At 38.3% G+C, this 20,433-nt stretch overlaps 1 protein-coding gene and 2 long non-coding RNA genes across 5 annotated transcripts in view; 2 read left to right on the top strand and 1 right to left on the bottom strand.

Moving 5' to 3' along the window:
* LOC122981774 overlaps positions 1 to 20,433 on the bottom strand; it is a 299,214-nt gene that overhangs the window by 36,282 nt on the left and 242,499 nt on the right. The gene's annotated exons all lie outside the window — the stretch shown is intronic.
* LOC122981832 overlaps positions 4,372 to 20,433 on the top strand; it is a 28,691-nt gene continuing 12,629 nt past the window's right edge. For both annotated transcript variants that reach the window (XR_006403328.1, XR_006403327.1), the window contains exons 1-2: positions 4,372 to 4,658; positions 5,594 to 5,746. This is a non-coding gene — a long non-coding RNA (uncharacterized LOC122981832). The remainder of the gene's footprint in view (positions 4,659 to 5,593; positions 5,747 to 20,433) is intronic.
* LOC122981842 lies at positions 6,519 to 10,978 on the top strand. 2 transcript variants are annotated; one of them, XR_006403338.1, is made up of 3 exons: positions 6,519 to 6,669; positions 10,593 to 10,912; positions 10,962 to 10,978. It is a non-coding gene; the product is annotated as an uncharacterized LOC122981842 (long non-coding RNA). The 2 variants fall into 2 exon arrangements; XR_006403339.1 differs by lacking the exon at positions 6,519 to 6,669 and adding an exon at positions 10,054 to 10,315.

Below are 20,433 nucleotides of genomic sequence, written 5' to 3'. Positions count from 1 at the left end.
TGTATTTTGAACATCTAAATCAGCTGATTGTATCAAGTCTAATCAGCCACCAGGTCTTGAGCCTGTCAGTGGATTACTATGAAACTTCAGAGTGTGTTGCAGACATATAAGGTTATAAGGCATAGAAGTGAGCAGCCATTATAACATTAGTATATACATCATTGAAGTGGAGCCTGCGGGGGAAGCATCGGGACCGTCAGGGTGAAACAGTCCTTGGAGCAGAGATGTGCAGAGAACCCAGTATTTATATTTGTATCTGTATTGTTGAGGCAGCAAAATTATTTGTATTTGTATTCGAAAGTGGAAAGAGGCTTAAAAATCCTGTTTTTCTTTTTATTACGCTTTTAATTTTAGAAAATTAAAGTGTTACAATAAGTGTTCATGAATGAACTACCTTATGAAGGAGGTCTTCACACTGGGTCTCGAACTGGAGTCTCCAGATCATAGATGACTGCGCTGACTACTGAGCTAAAACTTTACTCATCACCTTGTTGCAGACAGACCTCTACCTATTTATACACCCATAACACAGAGACAGCACAGCGTGTAATGTGTAGAGAAGTCGATTCTTGCTTTGCACTTTTCATTTATTTCATTTATATTTTTCACAACCTAACTTTGTGGAAAGGAGAAGGGGAACAACAGGTTGTGGAGAGTCCCTTGGGACCACTTCGTCAGTAGCTCAGCTTTATCTCTGGGGAACACCCCCAACTCCAGGAGTGATGTCCAAATTAGGAAATGTGCATCATGTAGCAGGTGGATGTGACTCCCCTCGTTGAGACCTGCTGATAGACGTCACAGCGGAGCAGAGGAGAGACACTGAGATAATGATGTAACTGAACTGTCTGTTGGTATTTGACATGTTTTTTTTTCTTCCTGAAAACAAAAAATTATTAAAATATTTGTATGAAACAAATATTTAAAAAAGAAAACACTATTTGTACTTTGCCGAATAATGTATTTGTATTCGAGCACACCCCTACCATGTCAGGGAACAGGAGATGCAGGAGTGGACCCAAACGCAGAGACCGGAATGCAGATATGATGACAAACTCTTTAATAGTGGACGGTCACGGACAGGTAAATAGGGCTGAACAGAACTCGCAGAAGGAACGGCACAAAACAATCCAACAAAGACTGAACAGAAAAACCAGAACTTAAAGAAACTGAACTAACAAGGGGATGAGGTGCAGGTGGGGAGATGGGTGGAGAACTCGAGAGGGGAATGAACATACAGGGAGCTGATTGGCTGAGGACATACAGGGAGCGGGGCAGGGCTGACGAGGCTAACACAGGGCAGGTGTGGGGAAGACAGCAGGGCAGGGCTAACGAGTCCAAATGCAGGGCAGGTGTGGAGGAGTACATGAACACACAAGGGAAACAGAACAAAAACCCAGAAAACAAACCCAACGCCATCTACACTAACCCATCCAAAACCAAACACAAACCCAAGCACACAACCCAACAAACCAATGATGCAGTGATGAACCGAGGGACTAAACAAACGTGCAAAACCAGGAGACCATACAGAACACAACATAACACCAAAAAAAACACCTTAAGTCCAGGCAAGATGTGACATACCATGGAGGAGCTGCTGTGTTCACCTGCACAGATAGGAAACGCCTCGGCTGACAGGATGTACCACTCTGTTTGAAAAAAAACTTCTTCTTCTTTGTTTATAACAATGCTTGGCAACCAGTGTATTAGGTGCATTATCGCCACCTTCTGCTTCGGCGTGTGGACCAGAGATTAAATCCGACCCATTAATCCTGAACTCCAGTCTTCCTAAATTCTTCCTTCAGATATTGTCTTTGTTGATCATACTTTGTACTATCTATGATTGTATGCATAAAAGTCTCCTCAGCCAGGTGGAAAAAATGTGTGCATATATTGGTATCAGCATCATATCGGCAAAAATGAGATGGAAAATATCGGCATATCGGATATCGGCAAAAAATCCAATATTGTGCATCCCCAGATATAAATGACAGATGAACAAAAAAACTGAAAACGAACCCTTTAATCTAAACTGGTCAAGGGTGCTGACATTCACTAAACTTTTACTTTGCTTCATTCAATTTAATATAAAAGGTTTAAGATTTAAAAGTGACTTCAGTCAGAGCTGTTCTTACTGCACATCAAAACAGCTGCATCATGAATTTTACAGTTTACTTCTCCCAGAACTGCTGCAAGTGGTGTGAATGTTGCTGCTGCACAGAGCCTCGTACCTCTAGAGGTCCTGCAGTCTTTCACTGTTTTCTTCACTGAATCTTTTTTTATTTCCCAACAAATTTCAAGTCAGCTTCAAGTCAGTGTTCATGTCTGACACTTTCAGAGTTCTAGTAAATGCTCTTGTTAGGTGTATTTCTTAGGCAAATAAAGTCTACATATTTCTAACCCATCATAGATAATAAATACAGCTGTTCACATCATATGTTTCTTAATTTACAAATAGTTGCGTTATTCTACAAAAAAGAAAAAGAAAGAGAAGAAATGAGCAATATATTTTAAAGCTCATGAGAAACCTTGAGAAGCAAATTGAAGGGAACAAACACATTCATTGGTGTGAGTTAACACCCAGGACACTTTGGTTCTGAAGGTTGTCTGATGCATTTTAGAAATAAGGAAGTTTACTTTTACACAAAGAGGAACACACTCCTCTCACCAAGTCTCAGTTAAAGCCAAGATATCTCTCACTGATCTATTTTTCTTTTCTGAACAAACGCTTCACTGAATACTTACTTATTGCTTCTTTCAATTTATTTGAATATCTATTGGTAACACTTGACTTTAACATCGTCCCCATTTATCATTTATAAGTTGTATATTGATATTTAATAAATGGTTATAACTCCTGCTATTTATTTAATCTTCATCTTGAATATCTCCTGGGATATTATACAGTATGTATGTTATTCATTCAGTAATGTACCCTTAACCACCATCATCATCGTCGTCATGTTGCAAACAGAGAGAGAGAGAGAGAGAAAGAGGAAGGAATGTTAACTTAAAGCATCGTCAGCTTCCTGATTGATCAGACAGACATATAGAGGCAGTTCTCTGACAGTTTGATGATTTTCTGCATCAGGATCAAACTCAGAATGAATATCCACCATGTTCTGTTCTTCTGCTTCTTATCAGGTGAGGACTGATTACCTGACTGTGTCTGTAAAGCTGCAGCACAAACTGCTTCTGGACATTCATTGTGTTCATTTTAACAAATGTCAGATTTGTATCACACAAGTTTTCATGTTGCTGTCATGTTAATTAGTTTTCCTGTCGTTCTCTAAATTATTCTGTTACTAATTACAACATCTCTATAATCTAATCTTGTAATTTAACTAAACTAAATGTAAAACATAACAAAACATATGAACCATCCATCATGAATATTTGTTGTTCATTAATGTGTTTGATATTAGAAAGTATGAAAGAAAAACATTGAAAAACAGACGTTACACAGAGACACTGTCACTACAACTGCAGCTACAAGTAGAACAACAACAACTGCTGTACAGTCAGTGAAAACTTTGCTAATGGCTGCCTCTGTATCATCTCTGCTTCTCTGTGAACTGATGGATTAGCCCTCATTAATCTGCAGTCTGTTTACAGTAAGTCTACAATACACAAAGTATTGATCATCAGTATTCACTGTTCATCTTTCCAACAGCATTGCAGGATGGAAACACTGGACTCGTCAATGCAATAGACCTTTTTGCTGGAGCTGAAGGAGGAAATGGTTCAATGAGTTGCTCCTTGACTTCATCTGGAAGCACCAAGTTCTTCTGTAAAGGAGAATGTAAAGAAGAAGACATTCTCATTAAAACAGATGATGTCAGAGCTCAGAGTGGCAGATACAGCATCAGATATGAAGACGGATCTTCTGGAAGAAGAATTGTGACTGTGTACATCACACAGCTGACCAAGTCAGACTCAGGATGGTACAGATATGGTTTGGGTGGATCTTTGGTCCTAGATGATTACTGTGACTTTGACCTCATAGTTACAGATGGTGAGTTTCTACTGAAAGTCATAAAACCTGATATATTTACTATGTTCATCCCATTTAATGATTTTGAAGCTTAAGAATAAATGAAGTCAGATAAAATTTAATTAAATTGTTGAAGAATGTGAGACGTTTATGATATATTGACTCAGTGTATCAATGTTGGATGAAATCATTAGTCCAGCAGTCAGACTGGTTGAACTGGGCAGCTCCCAGTGTGACTCTGTGGATCTGTGTAAATGTGAAGCAGGAAATATTGTGATCAGACTGCAGCATCTTACAAGAAGTACAGACAGTAACTGTTGATTGTTCATCTTTTCAGCAGCAACGTTGGGTGAAAACACTCGTTTCCTCTTTGCAGAAACTGTGGGAGGAAGTTTCACATATGGATGCCTCAATACTGTCTATGGAAGCAGGAAGTTCTTCTGTAAGAATGAATGTAATAAAGAAGAAGACATCCTGGTTGAAACAGAAGAGAACAGAGCTCAGACTGGCAGATACAGCATTGAATATACACAAGGATCTGCATATGGACTGTATGTGACCATCACACAGCTGAAGAAGTCAGACACAGGACGGTACTGGTGTGGTTACGGCAGAGCTTTGTCTCCAGATTCATCCAACACGTTCCTGATCTTTGTTGTAGATGGTGAGTTTTATATTTAATTTTCAGTCCACATTCTGTTCAATGAATATCAATTGTTAAATGGTTTAAATTATGAAAAGTTGTCATATTTTCATTTAAAATAAAAAAGAATTAATTTTAGGGGTGACCTGATAGCTGAGTGGTTATCACATGGACACTAACGCCCTGAGCAGCGAGTCCTCAGTTTGATTCCCAGCTGGCTGAACTGTCTGCTGCATCTCATCCCTCTACTCCCCACATGTCCTGTCTCTCTCCACCATCACTATCAAATAAAGGCATAAAATGTCCAAAAGACAAAACAAATTTTGAATACAAAATTTAAAGAGTGGATGGAAATGACATGACAGAAACAAATATCTTATTTTTCGGGTTACAGCCAGAAGTTGATTTGTGACAACAAGAGGAGTGCTGAGGTTGGCGGAGTCATACTAGTTGTCCAACCTGGGACCTTTTCTATATTTCTATTAACATTAGGTAACATAGAGAAGAACGGTTCCTCGGGTTCCTTAATGTTCAAGACATCATACTCTAAAATGTTTGTAAAGATGAAACTCATTTGTAGAGTCACAAAGTAATCTGATGTAAAATGTGTTGCCTTTATAATGTTAGTTTTTAAATTTACAACAATCAGTTTGTACAATTTTTAAAAACCTTTTCAGACATTTGTGCTTTTATGTTTAATGTCAGAAAACCAACCTGTGGATGTTATTTTCTTACTCTTCTGTAATCAAAAATCAAATAACAAGACTTAATAATAATAGAACAAATTCACTTCAAATATTCTTAATCATTTACTTCATTAACATATTTAATGCTGCGTATTTCTTGTGTATGTGATGGATGCTGTCAATATGATCTTTCTGTCTAGAGCAGCATCTCATTTCTCTGCATTATTGATTCAGTATCTGATTGTTTCAATGTGTTTTCATTGTTCACAGCTCCAACCACTTCAAAACCAAACTGGACTCTCCGACCTTTTCCAACATCAGTCCCATCAGCCTCCACACCAACAACAACACAGAGTTTAATCTCCAGTTCAGGAAGCTTCACACCTTCATCATCTTTCCCTGAAACCACAAAGCAGTTTACAGGTACAGGACAGTTCATGTCTGTCCATCACTGTCTCTCTGCAACAAAACGTCCTCTTAAAACAGTCAAATTCAGCATAACAACGTTGTCTAATAAGAATAACAAGATGGTCCAACATGTGTTTCAGCACATAAGACAGTTCAACACCTAGAAGAAAACATTTCACATTTAATTTTACAATAAATTTCCTTGTTATCTTCACTTCTAATGTTTAAACACATCCTACATTTCTAATGATGTAAGATAATTATTAACATTTGATGTCAGCACATGACAAGTCAAGAAACATTCAGACCAAAGTCTGAGATGTTTTTTCAACAGGAAGATTTCATTTTTGATAAAGGTTTCCTGTGTAGTTTTCTTGTAAACAAGGTTATATTTATATTCAGTGTTACTCACCAAAACATGCTGAGTGTATCCTTTAGGTCCAACATAAGTGTTGAACATGTTTCCTCAATCATAAATATTTGCAAAGCTGATTATATTAAGTATTTTAAATCTTGCATTGCTTGTGGTCTTCTTCTCTCCTGCTTTTGTTGGTGCATTGCTGTGTTTCTGGGCAGGTTCCTGCATCCTGTAGATCAGTGGGATGATGTGAAACCACTGGCAGGATTGTGTATCACGTCAACCACATGTGCACAACGTAGATCCACACAGAAATACAAGCTACTTGTGGTCAAAAACTCCACAGGGAACCTTAAGCTTATAATACAAGACAAAAGATCCCAGACTTTTAAACTCTCTCTCTTCCTTCCCAGCCATGTCTGATGTCTCACATCCAGGTTACTTCTGGCCTCTGGTTGTATTCCTGCCTGCGGTTGTTGTTCTGTTGGCTGTTGTTCTGCTGCTCCTCTACAAACTGAAGACGAAGAGGAGGAACTCTGGTTTGAACACCAGAGGAACCTCAGACAGCAGAAACATGGAGGTGACTTCCTTTAACTCTGTATGTCTCATTCAATTCAATTCAAAAATACTTTATTCATCCCTCAAGGGGGAAGCACGTTTGCAAACAAGTACACATATACAATTCATTCACACACATTTAAAAATCTACAAAATACAAATATGACAATGTCAGAAAGAGTTTAAACACACAAGGAATAATGGCAGTGGCCCTTGTTAACATGTTAACTCTTACTGTTGGCAGACATTTTATTTTTGCAGTTAGGAACAAACAATCTCATGGCTGCAACTACTTCACTAATATGAACAAAACTATAATTAAATAAAATCATAATTATTGTTAATAGACCTCTGGCCTGCAGAGTTGTTATCACTAAAATATCAGCAAACAGTTGAAGAACACAATATCTGGGCTGTTACCGTGGTTACTGCTATATTTTAGGTTTGATGTCATTCCTGTTTTATTTTCAGTTATCTGTCAGCTATGAGAACTGTCCTCCAGTCTCCATGTATGAAGACTCCGTCTACCAGAACCTGGATCCAGACAGCAGCGATCCGGACCAAACCTACTCTGCACTCACAGCAAACAAATGATGATGTTTGGATTTGGATCTGGATTCTGTACTGTGCAGGTTAACATGTGCTGCAAGATTCCAGTTTGTTCCACTTCATTTCTTTTTTTTTGTTAAATCAACAGATATTAACTATAAACATGCTATTTTTCACCTCTATGCTGATGATACACAACTGATCATGTTTCTTCTTACTTGCTTATTCTGAAATGTTCATTCTGTCTTCATAAATGTAGATGTTGTTTGATATTGTTCTTCTACACTTTGAGCCAAATCTGTCTCCTAGAAATTATGTTCATATTCAACTCAATTGCATATTACAGTGCATTCAGAAAGTATTCAGACTCTTTTTTCACATTTTGTTATGTTGCAGCCTGATGCTAAAATCATTTAACCCTCCTATTGTGTTAGGGTCAAATTTAACTGGTTTTCATGTTTAGATGTGTGAAACATACTTTTAATTTTTCTGATCAAAACAAGGCTTCATTACATCTTCTACGATGGCCTACTGACTACATTTTATGTTGTTAATGTATTTTAAATTTTAAGTGTTGATACTGAACATATGAGTGAAATGTTCAGAGACAACGTACCTGGTTGTTGTTTTTTTTTCACCAAAATATCTGATGTTGCAGTAAAATCTCTGCTGGTAGAAACTCCAGCAGTATGAAAGTGTTTGTGGTTGTGTTCAGACTCTGGCAGCACTTGGTTCAGGTCAGAGAAAGATCCTGGTCTCTGTTTAATACAGAAAAAAATCTGCAGTGACTTGAAGCTCAACATGTTTATGTACATTTAAGCCAGAGCAGCATCTTTCACTAACCTGAACCAAACCTGAACACACACAGGACTCAGGATGTGAACCCGGGTCTCTGCTGTCACAGTCCTGCATCTTGTAGCCCCCCATCCACCCCGACCTCCTCCCTCCCACTGCAGAGACACGTAGAAATGTAGCTTCATGTTTTACCTGTCTTATTCTTTTTAGCTTCTTTTTATTCCCAAATTCAACACTTTTTAATTTCATTTAAATGTCTTCTTACATTGTGTTGCTTTTATATTCTGTCTTGATGCCTTTTATGCTCTCTGTAAAGCACTTTGATGTTGTTGTTGAAATGTGCTACATAAATAAACTTCATTCATTCCACAAAATCTCACTGTGAACATCATCCAGACAGAGATTATGTTTCATAAAGCAGCGTCACTGTGAAACAGTTTAGTCACATATGAAGGTTGCTAGGAGACAGACTCGTTTTGAGCAACACATGAAGAAGTCAGAGCAGCTCAGTTTTTACCAGTTACTTAATGTATCAGACCAAGTCACATTTTCTAATGAAAGCCAAGAGAATCCTGATTTCTATTCAATTCAATTCAAAATATTTTATTTGTCCCTCAAGGGGCAATTTTAGGGAACTGAGTTTGCAAACAAGTACACATATACAATTCATTTACACACATAAAAACAATCTAAAAAATAAAAATATGACAGTGTTAGAAAGAATTTAATGGCTGAGGCCGGTCTGTAGCTGGTCAACAATATCCAACACCACAAAGGCTCATATTATGTCAGAAGAATCAATCATACATGAGGTAAACTGATCATTTCTTGTACTGTTCATAAGTCTGATGGAATAAAGCCAAACTTCCTTCCGTTTGTTTTACATGCAGGAGATATAAAACGCATTCCTGATGGTATCAGGTTAAAGTAGTCATAGAGGACATCATGTGTGTGGTTGCTGACAATCTTCTCTGCTTTGTTGAGGACTTGTTCAGTATTAAGCTGTAACAGGGATCTTTGTGTTTTGCCAATAATTTTAGAGCTGAGCTTTAGAGCTAGAGTTAACAACATGTTGCAATGGGTTCTTGTCCTTTTGACAAATGTAAATGGAGGAGTTTAGTTTACAGGACAGACACTACTGAGTCTTTTCACAAAAACATCTGTACTGTCACTAAATCTCAATGTCATGTCATTGTTGCAGCCAAGGACTCAGGCAGATGCAGGACTGTCATGCAACTAGCAATGTCTTTATTTTTGCTTTAAACAACAAAAACGAAGCAGTCTATGCTCACTCTTACAGTCCGGCAGCACACTTTCTCTGCTGCTAAAAAATGATTGTCTTCTTCTCTTGGCTACCATGACAACAACAACAACAACAACAACAACAGTTTTCTGTTTCTCCTTCACAACTCACGTTTTCCGACTCAACAGCATAACCTGGTGGCAGGAACCAGACAATGCATCCACAAACAATACTGAATGAAATACACAAACACTGTATCCTGGAAAGGCATTTAGAATTATCTACATTGCCTGCGGACATGAACTTTTATGCAGTTTAAATTTAACCCATTAGATTAATTACATTCTGCAAATTAACCTGTTAAAATCAACTAAATTACAAAAGAAAATAAATTGGGGGGGTCTCTGATTTAACAGTAGGGAATGCCCTCATTAACAAATATAAGATATCTTACTGATATCCACTGACCCCTCACATCATCAAACACAGTTCCCAAGTATTTGTAGGTCTGGACAAGTTCAACACTTACTGAAGTCAAGAATGATTGTTGGAACTGTCTGTGTTCTAGTGAGATTACTATTTCTTTACTTTTGGACACATTTAAATCTATTTTAAGAATTATTTTATTTTTATCTATTTTAAATCTTGCATTGCTTGCAGTCTTCTTCTCTCCTGCTTTTGTTGGTGCATTGCTGTGTTTCTGGGCAGGTTCCTGCATCCTGTAGATCAGTGGGATGATGTGAAACCACTGGCAGGATTGTGTATCACATCAACCACGTGTGCACAACGTATATCCACACATAAAAACAAGCTACTTGTGGTCAAAAACTCCACAGGGAACCTTTAAGTTTCTAGTACAAGACAAAAGATCCCAGTCTTTCAAAGTAATAAATGTCTCTCTCGCTCTTCCTTCCCAGCCGTCTCTGATGTCTCTCGCCCAGGCTACTTCTGGCCTCTGGTTGTATGTGTGGCTGTGATTGTTGTGCTTTTGGCTGTTGTTCTGCTGCTCCTCTACAAACTGAAGAAGAGGAGGAACTCTGGTTTGAACACCAGAGGAACCTCAGACAGCACAAACATGGAGGTGACTTCCTTTAACTCTGTATGTCTCATGTTAACTCTTACTGTTGGCATTTATACATTTTATTTTTGCAGTTAGGAATAAACAATCTCATGTCTGCAACTACTTCACTAATATGAACAAAACTATAATTAAATAAAATCATAATTACTGTTAATAGACCTCTGGCCTGTCCAGTTGTTATCACTAAAATATCATCAAATAATTGAGGAACACAATACCTGGGCTGTTACCGTGGTTACTGCTATATTAGTTGATGTCATTACTGTTTTATTTTCAGTTATCTGTCATCAAGGAGAACTGTCCTCCAGTCTCCACGTATGAAGACAACATCTACCAGAACCTGGATCCAGACAGCAGGGATCTGGACCAAACCTACTCTGCACTCACAGCAAACAAATGATGATGTTTGGATTTGGATCTGGATTCTGTACTGTGCAGGTTAACATGTGCTGCAAGATTCCAGTTTGTTCTACTGTTTTTCTTTTTTCTGTTTAATCGGCAGATTTTATCTATAAACATGCTATTTTTCACCTCTATGCTGATGATACACAACTGATCATGTTTCTTCTTACTTGCTTATTCTGAAATGTTCATTCTGTCTTCATAAATGTAGATGTTGTTTGATATTGTTCTTCTACACTTTGAGCCAACTCTGTCTCCTAGAAATTAAATTCATGTTTGACTAAATTGCAACAGCACACGTTTTGTTAGAAACATAACGCTGCTGATTCATATTTTTTTCTCAACATGATGAGAAAATGTTGTTAATCCATGTTTTTTAGTTGCAAAAATGTTGTACTTAATGTATGAATAAAATGTTCAGAGACAACGTACCTGGTTATTGTTTTTTTTTTTCAACAAAATATCTGATGTTGCAGTAAAATCTCTGCTGATAGAAACTCCAGCAGTATGAAAGTGTTTGTGGTTGTGTTCAGACTCTGGCAGCACTTGGTTCAGGTCAGAGAAAGATCCTGGTCTCTGTTCAATACAGAAAAAAGTCTGCAGTAACTTGAAGCTCAACATGTTTATGAACATTTAAGCCACAGCAGCATCTTTCACTAACCTGAACCAAACCTGAACACACACAGGACTCAGGATGTGAACCCGGGTCTCAGCTGTCAGAGTCCTGCATCTTGTAGCCCCCCATCCACCCCGACCTCCTCCCTCCCACTGCAGAGACACATAGAAATGTAGCTCCATTCATTACTGTGATCATCATCCAGGCAGAGATTATGTTTGATAATACGTCAACACAAAATTAGAAAAAAGTGCTTCATGTGGCCAACCAACCCTGAACATAAATAAGTGTCTCAGTGTCTGCGTTTGGTTGAAAACTGCTAAACAGTTCTTTGCTCATACAGGTTACTACAAATAAACTGATTTGACTGGTCACCAATGGTTGTTGGTCACATAATCACAGACAAACAGCAGGTCAAACTGTAAAACTACAGCAGCTCAGCAACAGTCCCACTGAAAGCTGTCTTGATATAAAGCATTAAAGGACCAGTGTTTAGGATTTAGTGACATCTAGTGTTGAGGTTGCAGATTGCAACCAACTGAATGCTGCTTGCCCTAACCCCTCCTCTTCATGCATGTAGGAGAACCTAAGGTGGCTGCGTAACTCACAAAAAATGCGAAAGACCCTCTCTAGAGCCAGTGTTTGGTTTGTCCGTTCTGGGCTACTGTAGAAACATGGCGGTGCAACATGGCTCCCTCTGTAGATATAAAGGGCTTGTTCTAAGCTAACAAAAACACAGCAATACACCAATTAAAACATACTTATTAGGGGTGTGCCCGAATACAAATACATTATTCAGCAAAGCACAAATAGTGGGTTGGTTTTTTTTGGTTTTTTTCCCACTTCTTCTATCTGTCAGTGGTACATGCCGTGTAGGGGCTTGTCCCTCCATGATGGTACCTCCTCCTCTTTTTCTGCTGCATGAGGTACTCACTTAGCAGTTCATCTTTGGGGGCCATCTTCCTGATGTATTCCTGGATCTTGGTTGTTTCGTCCTGGACAGTGGCTCTGACGCTCACCAGTCCTCGGCCTCCCTCGTTCCGCTTAGTGTACAGTCTCAGGGTGCTGGACTTGGGGTGAAACCCTCCATGCATTGTGAGGAGCTATCAGTGGCCTCTATCTCCTCCTTTGGCCAGCTTACTATACCAGCGAGGTATCTGATGACTGGCAGGGCATACGTGTTGATGGCTTGTATCTTGTTCTTTCCTTTTGCTCCTCCTCCAGTTTTCGGGCCTGCCTTACTCTGTGTAGGTATTTGGCTGTGGCTGACTTCCTTGCAGCCTCCTCAAGGTTCCCATTTGCCTGCGGGATCCCAAGGTATTTGTAGCTGTCCTGAACATCTGCAATGCTGCCTTCTGGTAGTTCAACCCCCTCAGTTTCGATCATCTTCCCTCTCTTCGATACCATCCAACCGCACTTATCTAGTCCGAATGACATTCCAATGTCATTGCTATAGATCCTGGTGATGTGGATCAGTGAGTCGATTTCTCGTTCATTCCTGGCATACAGCTTGATGTCATCCATGTTGAGGAGGTGACTGATGGTTGTTCCACTTCGGAACTGGTATCCATAGCCACTCTTTGAGATGATCTGGCTGAGGGGGTTCAGGCCTATGCAGAACAGCAGCGGGGATAGTGCATCACCTTGGCATATGCTGCACTTGATGGTAATTTGTGCAATTGGATTTGAGTTGGTCTCCAGAGTCGTTTTCCACAGCCCCATTGAGTTCTTGATGAAGGCTCTTAGTGTCCTGTTGATGTTGTACACTTCCAAGCATTCCAGTATCCATGTGTGTGGCACTGGGGCGTAGGTTTTCTTGTAGTCAATCCAGGCAGTGCACAGGTTGGTCTGCCTGGTCTTGCAGTCTTGTGTGACCGCTCTATCAACCAGTAGCTGGTGCTTGGCTCCTCTGGTGTTACTACCATTTCCTTTCTGGGCCCTGCTCATGTATTGGGCCATGTACCTATTCATCTTAGCCGCTATGATGGCTGACAGGAGCTTCCATGTTGTACAGAGGCAGGTTATTGGCAGGTAGTTGGATGGAATCACACCCTTCTGGGGATCCTTCATGATCAGGACTGTCCGTCCTTGGGTTAACCATTCTGGGTGGGTCCCATCCATCAGCAGTTGGTTCATTTGTGCTGCCAGGTGTTCATGGAGTGCAGTTAGTTTCTTTAGCTATATATATATATATATATATATATATATATATATGTACATATTTTTTTAAAAAAGTATTATTATTATTATTATTATTATTATTATTATTATTATTATTATTACAGCTGATGAGTTAATTAGCTATCTAATCAACTGAGCAACTTGACCTCATCACTGAAGTTTTCACTGATGGTGTTTTTGTTGGTAAATAACAAGGAGACATTAGCAGAGAAGATAAAATATAAATATTTCTCAGTTTCAAGAATAAGGCCTTCACTGAGATAGTGTTTAAAACACTTCAGTGTTTTTTACAGAGTTGTAACAGAACACATGGTACGAATGACAGAGAGCAGAAAAATATAGAACAAGGATTCTGTAACACCAATTTCATGTTTTCTCACTAAATGTGTTTTCTGTCATCACTCACTGTGTTAAATGCTTTTCAGGAGGAAGGAAGTCCACCTCCATCAGAGGTAAATCTACCAATCTGTCAACAATTCCAGTTTCAGACTGATAATAATGATACAAAGCTTGTGCATCACTTGTGGATCCTCCTCTTCTCACCACTGTGAGGCTGACTGACATGTGATCAGAACAGAGGTCACTAGAGGTCGCTGCTCCGTCACTTTTCACTCTGACATGCAAACAGTAGAGTTTAATCAGGAGGTTCTGACTTTGACTGTAGCTGCTCTATCAGCCCCGACTGAAAGTGAGGTTTACATACTAATCAATTGTTTGATATGACAATCAATCAAAGCCATTGGTCATGATGTTGTTGTGAGTCCATAGTTTATATCAGTTTCACCAAACAAATTTTACATATATTGACTCACAGTTAAACTCACAAAACTCAAAACAGCATCAAAGTTAAACTTTGATGCTGTTTTGATTTTCATTTAAATAATACCTGTGATTGTATTTTATTACTCAGTTTATATTTTTCATGCTACATGCTGACTGTTCATTTTGAGTTGATTTAATGTATTTACATCTTGATTTGAACCGTTGAGGTTTTCCATTGTTTCAACTTTAATGATTGATTGATTCAACTTTGAGTGAAATTCTATACATCTTATGCTATTGATTAGTCTGATACTGCTTGATTTGACCTTTGACCTCACTAGATTTTTGATATTCATTCATTGAGTTTGACTTCTGACATTACTTGAGCTAATGATAATGGCTAAGATTTTAATTTAGATTGATAAAATGATTGATTATTGCTCAGCTCTACATTGAGACTGATTTACTGATTGATTGGCTTAATGTGATTTTCAGTCTCATGAAATGTTTTCTTGATTATGATTCACATGATGATATTTTAGTATGAAAACTCAAGAACTCCTTACACGAACATTATTTCTGTATTAACGGAAATAATGATCCTTAAACTTGAGCATATAGATGTTTGTATTGTAATACGATACAGCTGCATCCTTTAAACGTTGCTCTGTGATTTTTAGAGAGCAGAGGGTTTTTGTAAATGGATGATAGTCAGACACTATAGTTATGCCCTTAATCTAAAGGCTGCAGTATTCATTACACAACATGAACATGATGGACAGAACAAACAGTTTGTCCTGATGGTGGCGCTAGAGGGACGGCCATGGGGTCACTCAAATCTAAAGGGTTGATCCTCTGGGGAGCAGGAATATCCACAGCAGGTTTCATTCCAATAGTTACTGCACTGGGCAGAGAAGTGTTGGATGGACAGACAGACTGACACTGAAATATGAAAACTTTACTCACAGTGTGATTTTCCATTGTAGGAGTGAAGAAGATGAATCAGTGGAGATGAAGGTAAATGTACCCAAAATCATTGTTTCGCAACACTACTGATAAACTTCCTAAAATAGTTACAGACAGAGGTTGGTATATGGCCAAAAAAAAGGTATTTTTTTTCCAAATTGTGTCTTTTTTCAAACCAAATTCACTGAGAGACAGCTAAACACCTGGAGTCACCACAGTCACACCAACTTTTGTGGGCATGAAAATTAATAAATATTTTTAAAAAACAAAATCCAGGAAGTCTTGCTAAATATTTGTCTTTCAGTGTTGCAGGAAACCATAAAAAAACACTAAGTCTTCATCAGGGTCGACAAACACTTAATCAGTCTGAATTAAAGCTGCAAGCAGCGACGAACGGGCCCTCGCGCCCCATGCACGTTGGGCTGTGACGTGGTCGGTGGGTCTGCAGTGCATGAAGTGGTGATTTGGAGCTAGAAAACATCTACAAAGTAACAAACACACCTGCGAAATAAAGGCATGTTGTAGTTTATGTTGTTGAGAACATACTACGTAATATCATGCAAACCTGATAATATTTGAGTTTTGGTTTGATCTCTCTACGACATTCCTACGGGCTGTGGCGGCCATTTTAGTTACATAGGTGGCGCTAGAGAGCACATTTTGGCACTTTGGGGGATAATTTTTACATTTTATCAAATTTTTCACAAGACGTGCCTAATTTGGTGAGTTTTTGAACATGTTTAGGGGGTCAAATTTAGGTCTGAAGTGGCGAGATAATAAAGAAAGACAGAAAGAAAGAAAGAAAGAAACAGAAGAGACACAAGATCAGATACAAGATACAGCTTGAATTAAAGCTAATTAAAGCTGCAAGCAGCGTTGGTCAGGACCTCGCACTCTGGCCCGTCGGTAACATAAATTTAAGGGTCGTGTTTTAGGGGTTTGAAAATATGGTCACCCTAAACTAAAGAGCACCTGTCACATGAGCCATCAGACCTATGCAGCGCTTCCTCCTCCTGTTGTAAATAAATATTTAAATTAAAAGTAATTAAAGGTAAAATAGTGACAGTGTTTACTGTCCTCCCAAGAAAACCGACAGCATCACTTGTTTCAGCAAACACTGAAGAATGACTTATCATGAAATTGTGAAATAATCCAATTACATTTTTAACTCAATGAGTAATAAATCATGAGAACATTGGCAACACTGGCTGTTATGTGCTTTCCAAAATTATTGTTTACAGCGTAAAATTACTTTGCAGGAAGCAGGAGGCTTTTCAAATGAAACAGAGGTAAATGAATACACTTAACCCTCAGGTTCAAGCTTAAGGACATTTTTTTGGGACACACTTGTTTGTCTCACTAAATTGTTTGGGGAAATCAATTAATCTATCAATCAATCAGTCTCTTTCATCAACAATCTGTCTGTCTATCTCTTTAACCTTCTTAATGTTTGTTTGGTCTCGATTCATTTCTCTGCTGATTATGATCACAGGATGTTTTGTTTCAGCTCAACAAGAAAATGTTTCCAATCAGTATCACTCCTGTGCTGACCTGTATGAGGTCTAGAGATGTTTCAGTTTTTAATCATAGTCAGTTGATTGTTTTTACTGCAGTTATAATTTCATTAATTAAATTAGCATCTGAAAGATAGATTTAAAAAACTCAAAGTAAAGAAAAATATCATACTACTTCTTTATATACTGCTTTAAAAAATACAAACAAACAGAATGTCAGTTCTATTCTCATCTTCCTTTCCTCCGTCTTTTAATTGTGATTTAATAGTTTTGTTTTAAAATTGAACAAGAAAACTTGTTTTAAAAGGGTTTTTAAATTATATATATTATATAATATTAGAATGCCATTTCTATTCTATCACAAAGCCTTTTCTATCAACCAACAAACAGGACAGAGTCCATTCTGTGATTGGCTGTTGCTTTGGTCCGAATGAGTGAACAGCCAATCACATGACTGGTTCTGTCCTGTAGAAAAAATGGTGTAAAAACTGCAGGGATAAAATGAAAATGACCTGGAATAAATGTACTTATGAAAAGAAATAACATTTCATAATTATGAGCTAAATCTGAAAATGTATTGAATTATTTAACAATTTCATGGTCATATTACATATTTATCTGTATTTATGTATATGATTATTTATTTCTGAATATCTTATTTTCAAATATTGAACCCTTTGGGTCTCCATACATTAGTAGTTTCTGTACTCCTTTGACTGGTTCTCAATTTTTATTTTTGCAGAGACTCATCCCACATAACAGAAATCCAGAAGTCTGATGATGCTTAAACTTCTACATGATAGATGCCTCTATAGTCAACAAATGTTATTGTTTTACTGCAAATATAATGTGTTCATCAGGAATTGAAAGATGTTTTCTATCAGCTGTTTCTCTGTTCACATTTAAATTAAATGTTTCCTATTTCTCTGTAGAAATGTTCTCATGTCTGCATGTTTAATTTTAATTTTTTACTGTAATTAGTCTAGTCTTCATCTCTCAGATATACTGAACATGATAATCACGCAGGATGATTTTGAATTTTTGCACTGAGACATTTTAATGTGTAAATATAAATTTGTCAGCGCTGTCTGGTGGAAAAACTCTGTAAATGAAGAACTGTTACCAAATGAACTTTGACATGTTTTGTTATGTATTAACCATTATATTGATTATATATTGATTACTTTCCTATTAAACAGAATGTAAAACTGATACAGTAACAAAGTCATGATTTTTAGTTTTCTGTAGCTTTAATGAATCAAAAAAAAATATATTATTTTTTGTTTGTAAATGTATATTTCTTTCTGTGTTTTTACTCTTATTATCATACAAAATAAACAAAACTTCCATTAAACTTAAAGACAAACTGTTTCTTTCTGTGTCTGACTCTCAGCTGCAGTGGTGCTAAATAACTCACCATTTGTATTCAGTACAATTTAGAGATACTGGCACTTTAAGTTTTTACAATTTTTTATATTTTAGACTTAACTTTTACATTTTTGAAAAAGGAGAAGTGCAGTGATCACTTTACACCATGTATTATCCTACAAATAAAAAGAAGAAATTACATTCAATGAAATAGAAATTAAAGTCTGTTTAAAACTGATTTTTTTAAATTATTGAGTTAGGTCTCAGATGGACCAAAGTTCTCACAGAAATTGATGAAAAGGTAATTTTTCCCATCCATGATGGACCTGCTTCCAGCTGTATAAGGCGCTGATTCTGTTAGAAAAACACAACTTCAGTCAGTCATCTCATAGAACACATTATAGAACAAGTCCAGAGTCAACAGTATTTATATATATGAAATTTGTTTGGTGAAAGTGACATCAACTATGAAGTTACAGCAGCATCATGACCAATGGCTTTGATTGATAGTCAGATCAATTAATTGATTAGTCTGTAAACCTCACTTACAGTCGGGGCTGATAGAGCAGCTACAGTCAAAGTCAGAATCTCCTGATTAAACTCTACTGTTTGCATGTCAGAGTGAAAAGTGATGGAGCAGCGACCTCTAGTGACCTCTGTACTGATCACATGTCAGTCAGTCTCACAGTGGTGAAAACAGAAGGATCCACATGTGATTTACAAGATTTGTATCATTATTATTGGTCTGAAACTGGAATTGTTGATAGATTGGTAGATTTACCTCTGATGGAGATGGACTTCCTTCCTCCTGAAAAGCATTTAACACAGTGAGTGAAGATGATGATGATGATGATGATGATGATAATGATGTTGGGCCTCAAACCACGAGGTCACACAGAGAAGGCCCACATGTAACCTGTGAGGCCTGACCACGAGGTGCTTTATTCCTTTGTTTTCCCCGAGACAAAGGAATAGCGCCAACAATGCTGCTTTCAGACAATGGGAGTCCATTGCAAACTCCATTTCCAAGGATGCTTTGCGATTTTCACACCTCAGCAGGGAGCAGTCAACATACAGTCTCATTGGCGGAGATGCTCCTGCACAGCGGAGCGTCCTGATGACGCAGCCATGATGTCACCGCCCCTTTAAAAACTGAACGTGCCCTGAAGCACACGCCTTTCCCATGTCACTGAGCTAGGAGTAGCTGCTGTTCCTCTTGGAGTCAGCTGACTAAAGGGGGTACCCCAATCACGTGTTTTCCCCTCATCGAAGACTCCCCTCGCCGGACGAGACGAGACTTCGCCCGTGTTCACCCGAACACATTCCTGGATCCGAGAGAGACCGCTGCTGCAACCAGCGTCCTCAAATTCCCTCGAGACGGAAGTAACCGATTTACCTCTGATGGAGGTGGACTTCCTTCCTCCTGAAAACCATTTAACACAGTGAGTGATGACAGAAACACATTTAGAGAGAAAACATGAAATTGTTGTAACATGATCCTTGTTTTATATTTTTCTGCTCTCTGTCATTTGTACCATGTGTGTTCTGTTACAGCTCTGTGAAAAACAGTAATTAATGTGTTTCAAACACTATATAGACAAGAAATAAACAAATAACAAATAAATAAATAAATATAAAGCCCCACATGACAACCCCCAAACAAAACATGACAGGGTCAGTGCTACGGGGTTTTATGCATGTTTTAATTATTTCTTGTTTGCAAGTTTTAGATTATTTATTGTGTGTTCTATTGCATTTGTTGTGTTTTTTAATAACCCTTTTCATCAGTTCTTGCTTCATTGGATTGTTGTGTTTTTATGGTATTGTGTTATAGCATGCAGTAGTGTTTTGTCGGAGACAGGCACTGACCTCTGTTAAAAATGGAGAGCGTAGCAGCACAGAGACTCAGGCAGGAGAGAAGGAATCACAGTAGGGAACCACCAAGAGCCTGACACAGTACAGCAAGGCCTTCTCCCCTGAACCCCAAGACCAGAAGACAACCCCCACAGGAGCCAAAGGCGCAGCAGCCCATGATCACTTAGCATGAATACTCCAGCCCGGCGCTGCCACCCAGGAAAACTGTATGTATTTATCTCCATTGTTTTGCAGCAGACACTGGCAGGGCCAGCTGTGGGGCTAGGCAAGTGGTGGCAAATCGGGGTTGGTGTGTCTGCAGGATACTGGTGGTTATTTCCTGTTTCCCCCAGGACAGAGCACCAGTTAAACAGGAGCCAGGAGCAGCCGTGTGTAAGAGGAGGGACCACATACCAAGGACATCAGCTGCTGGCATTCCTGTTGTACTAGTGGCT

The sequence above is a fragment of the Thunnus albacares genome, chromosome 5 (genome assembly GCF_914725855.1).
Source record: "Thunnus albacares chromosome 5, fThuAlb1.1, whole genome shotgun sequence".
NCBI lineage: Eukaryota > Metazoa > Chordata > Actinopteri > Scombriformes > Scombridae > Thunnus > Thunnus albacares.
The sequence above is the reverse complement of the archived record's forward strand: the minus strand, read 5'-3'. Positions and strand labels throughout refer to the sequence as shown.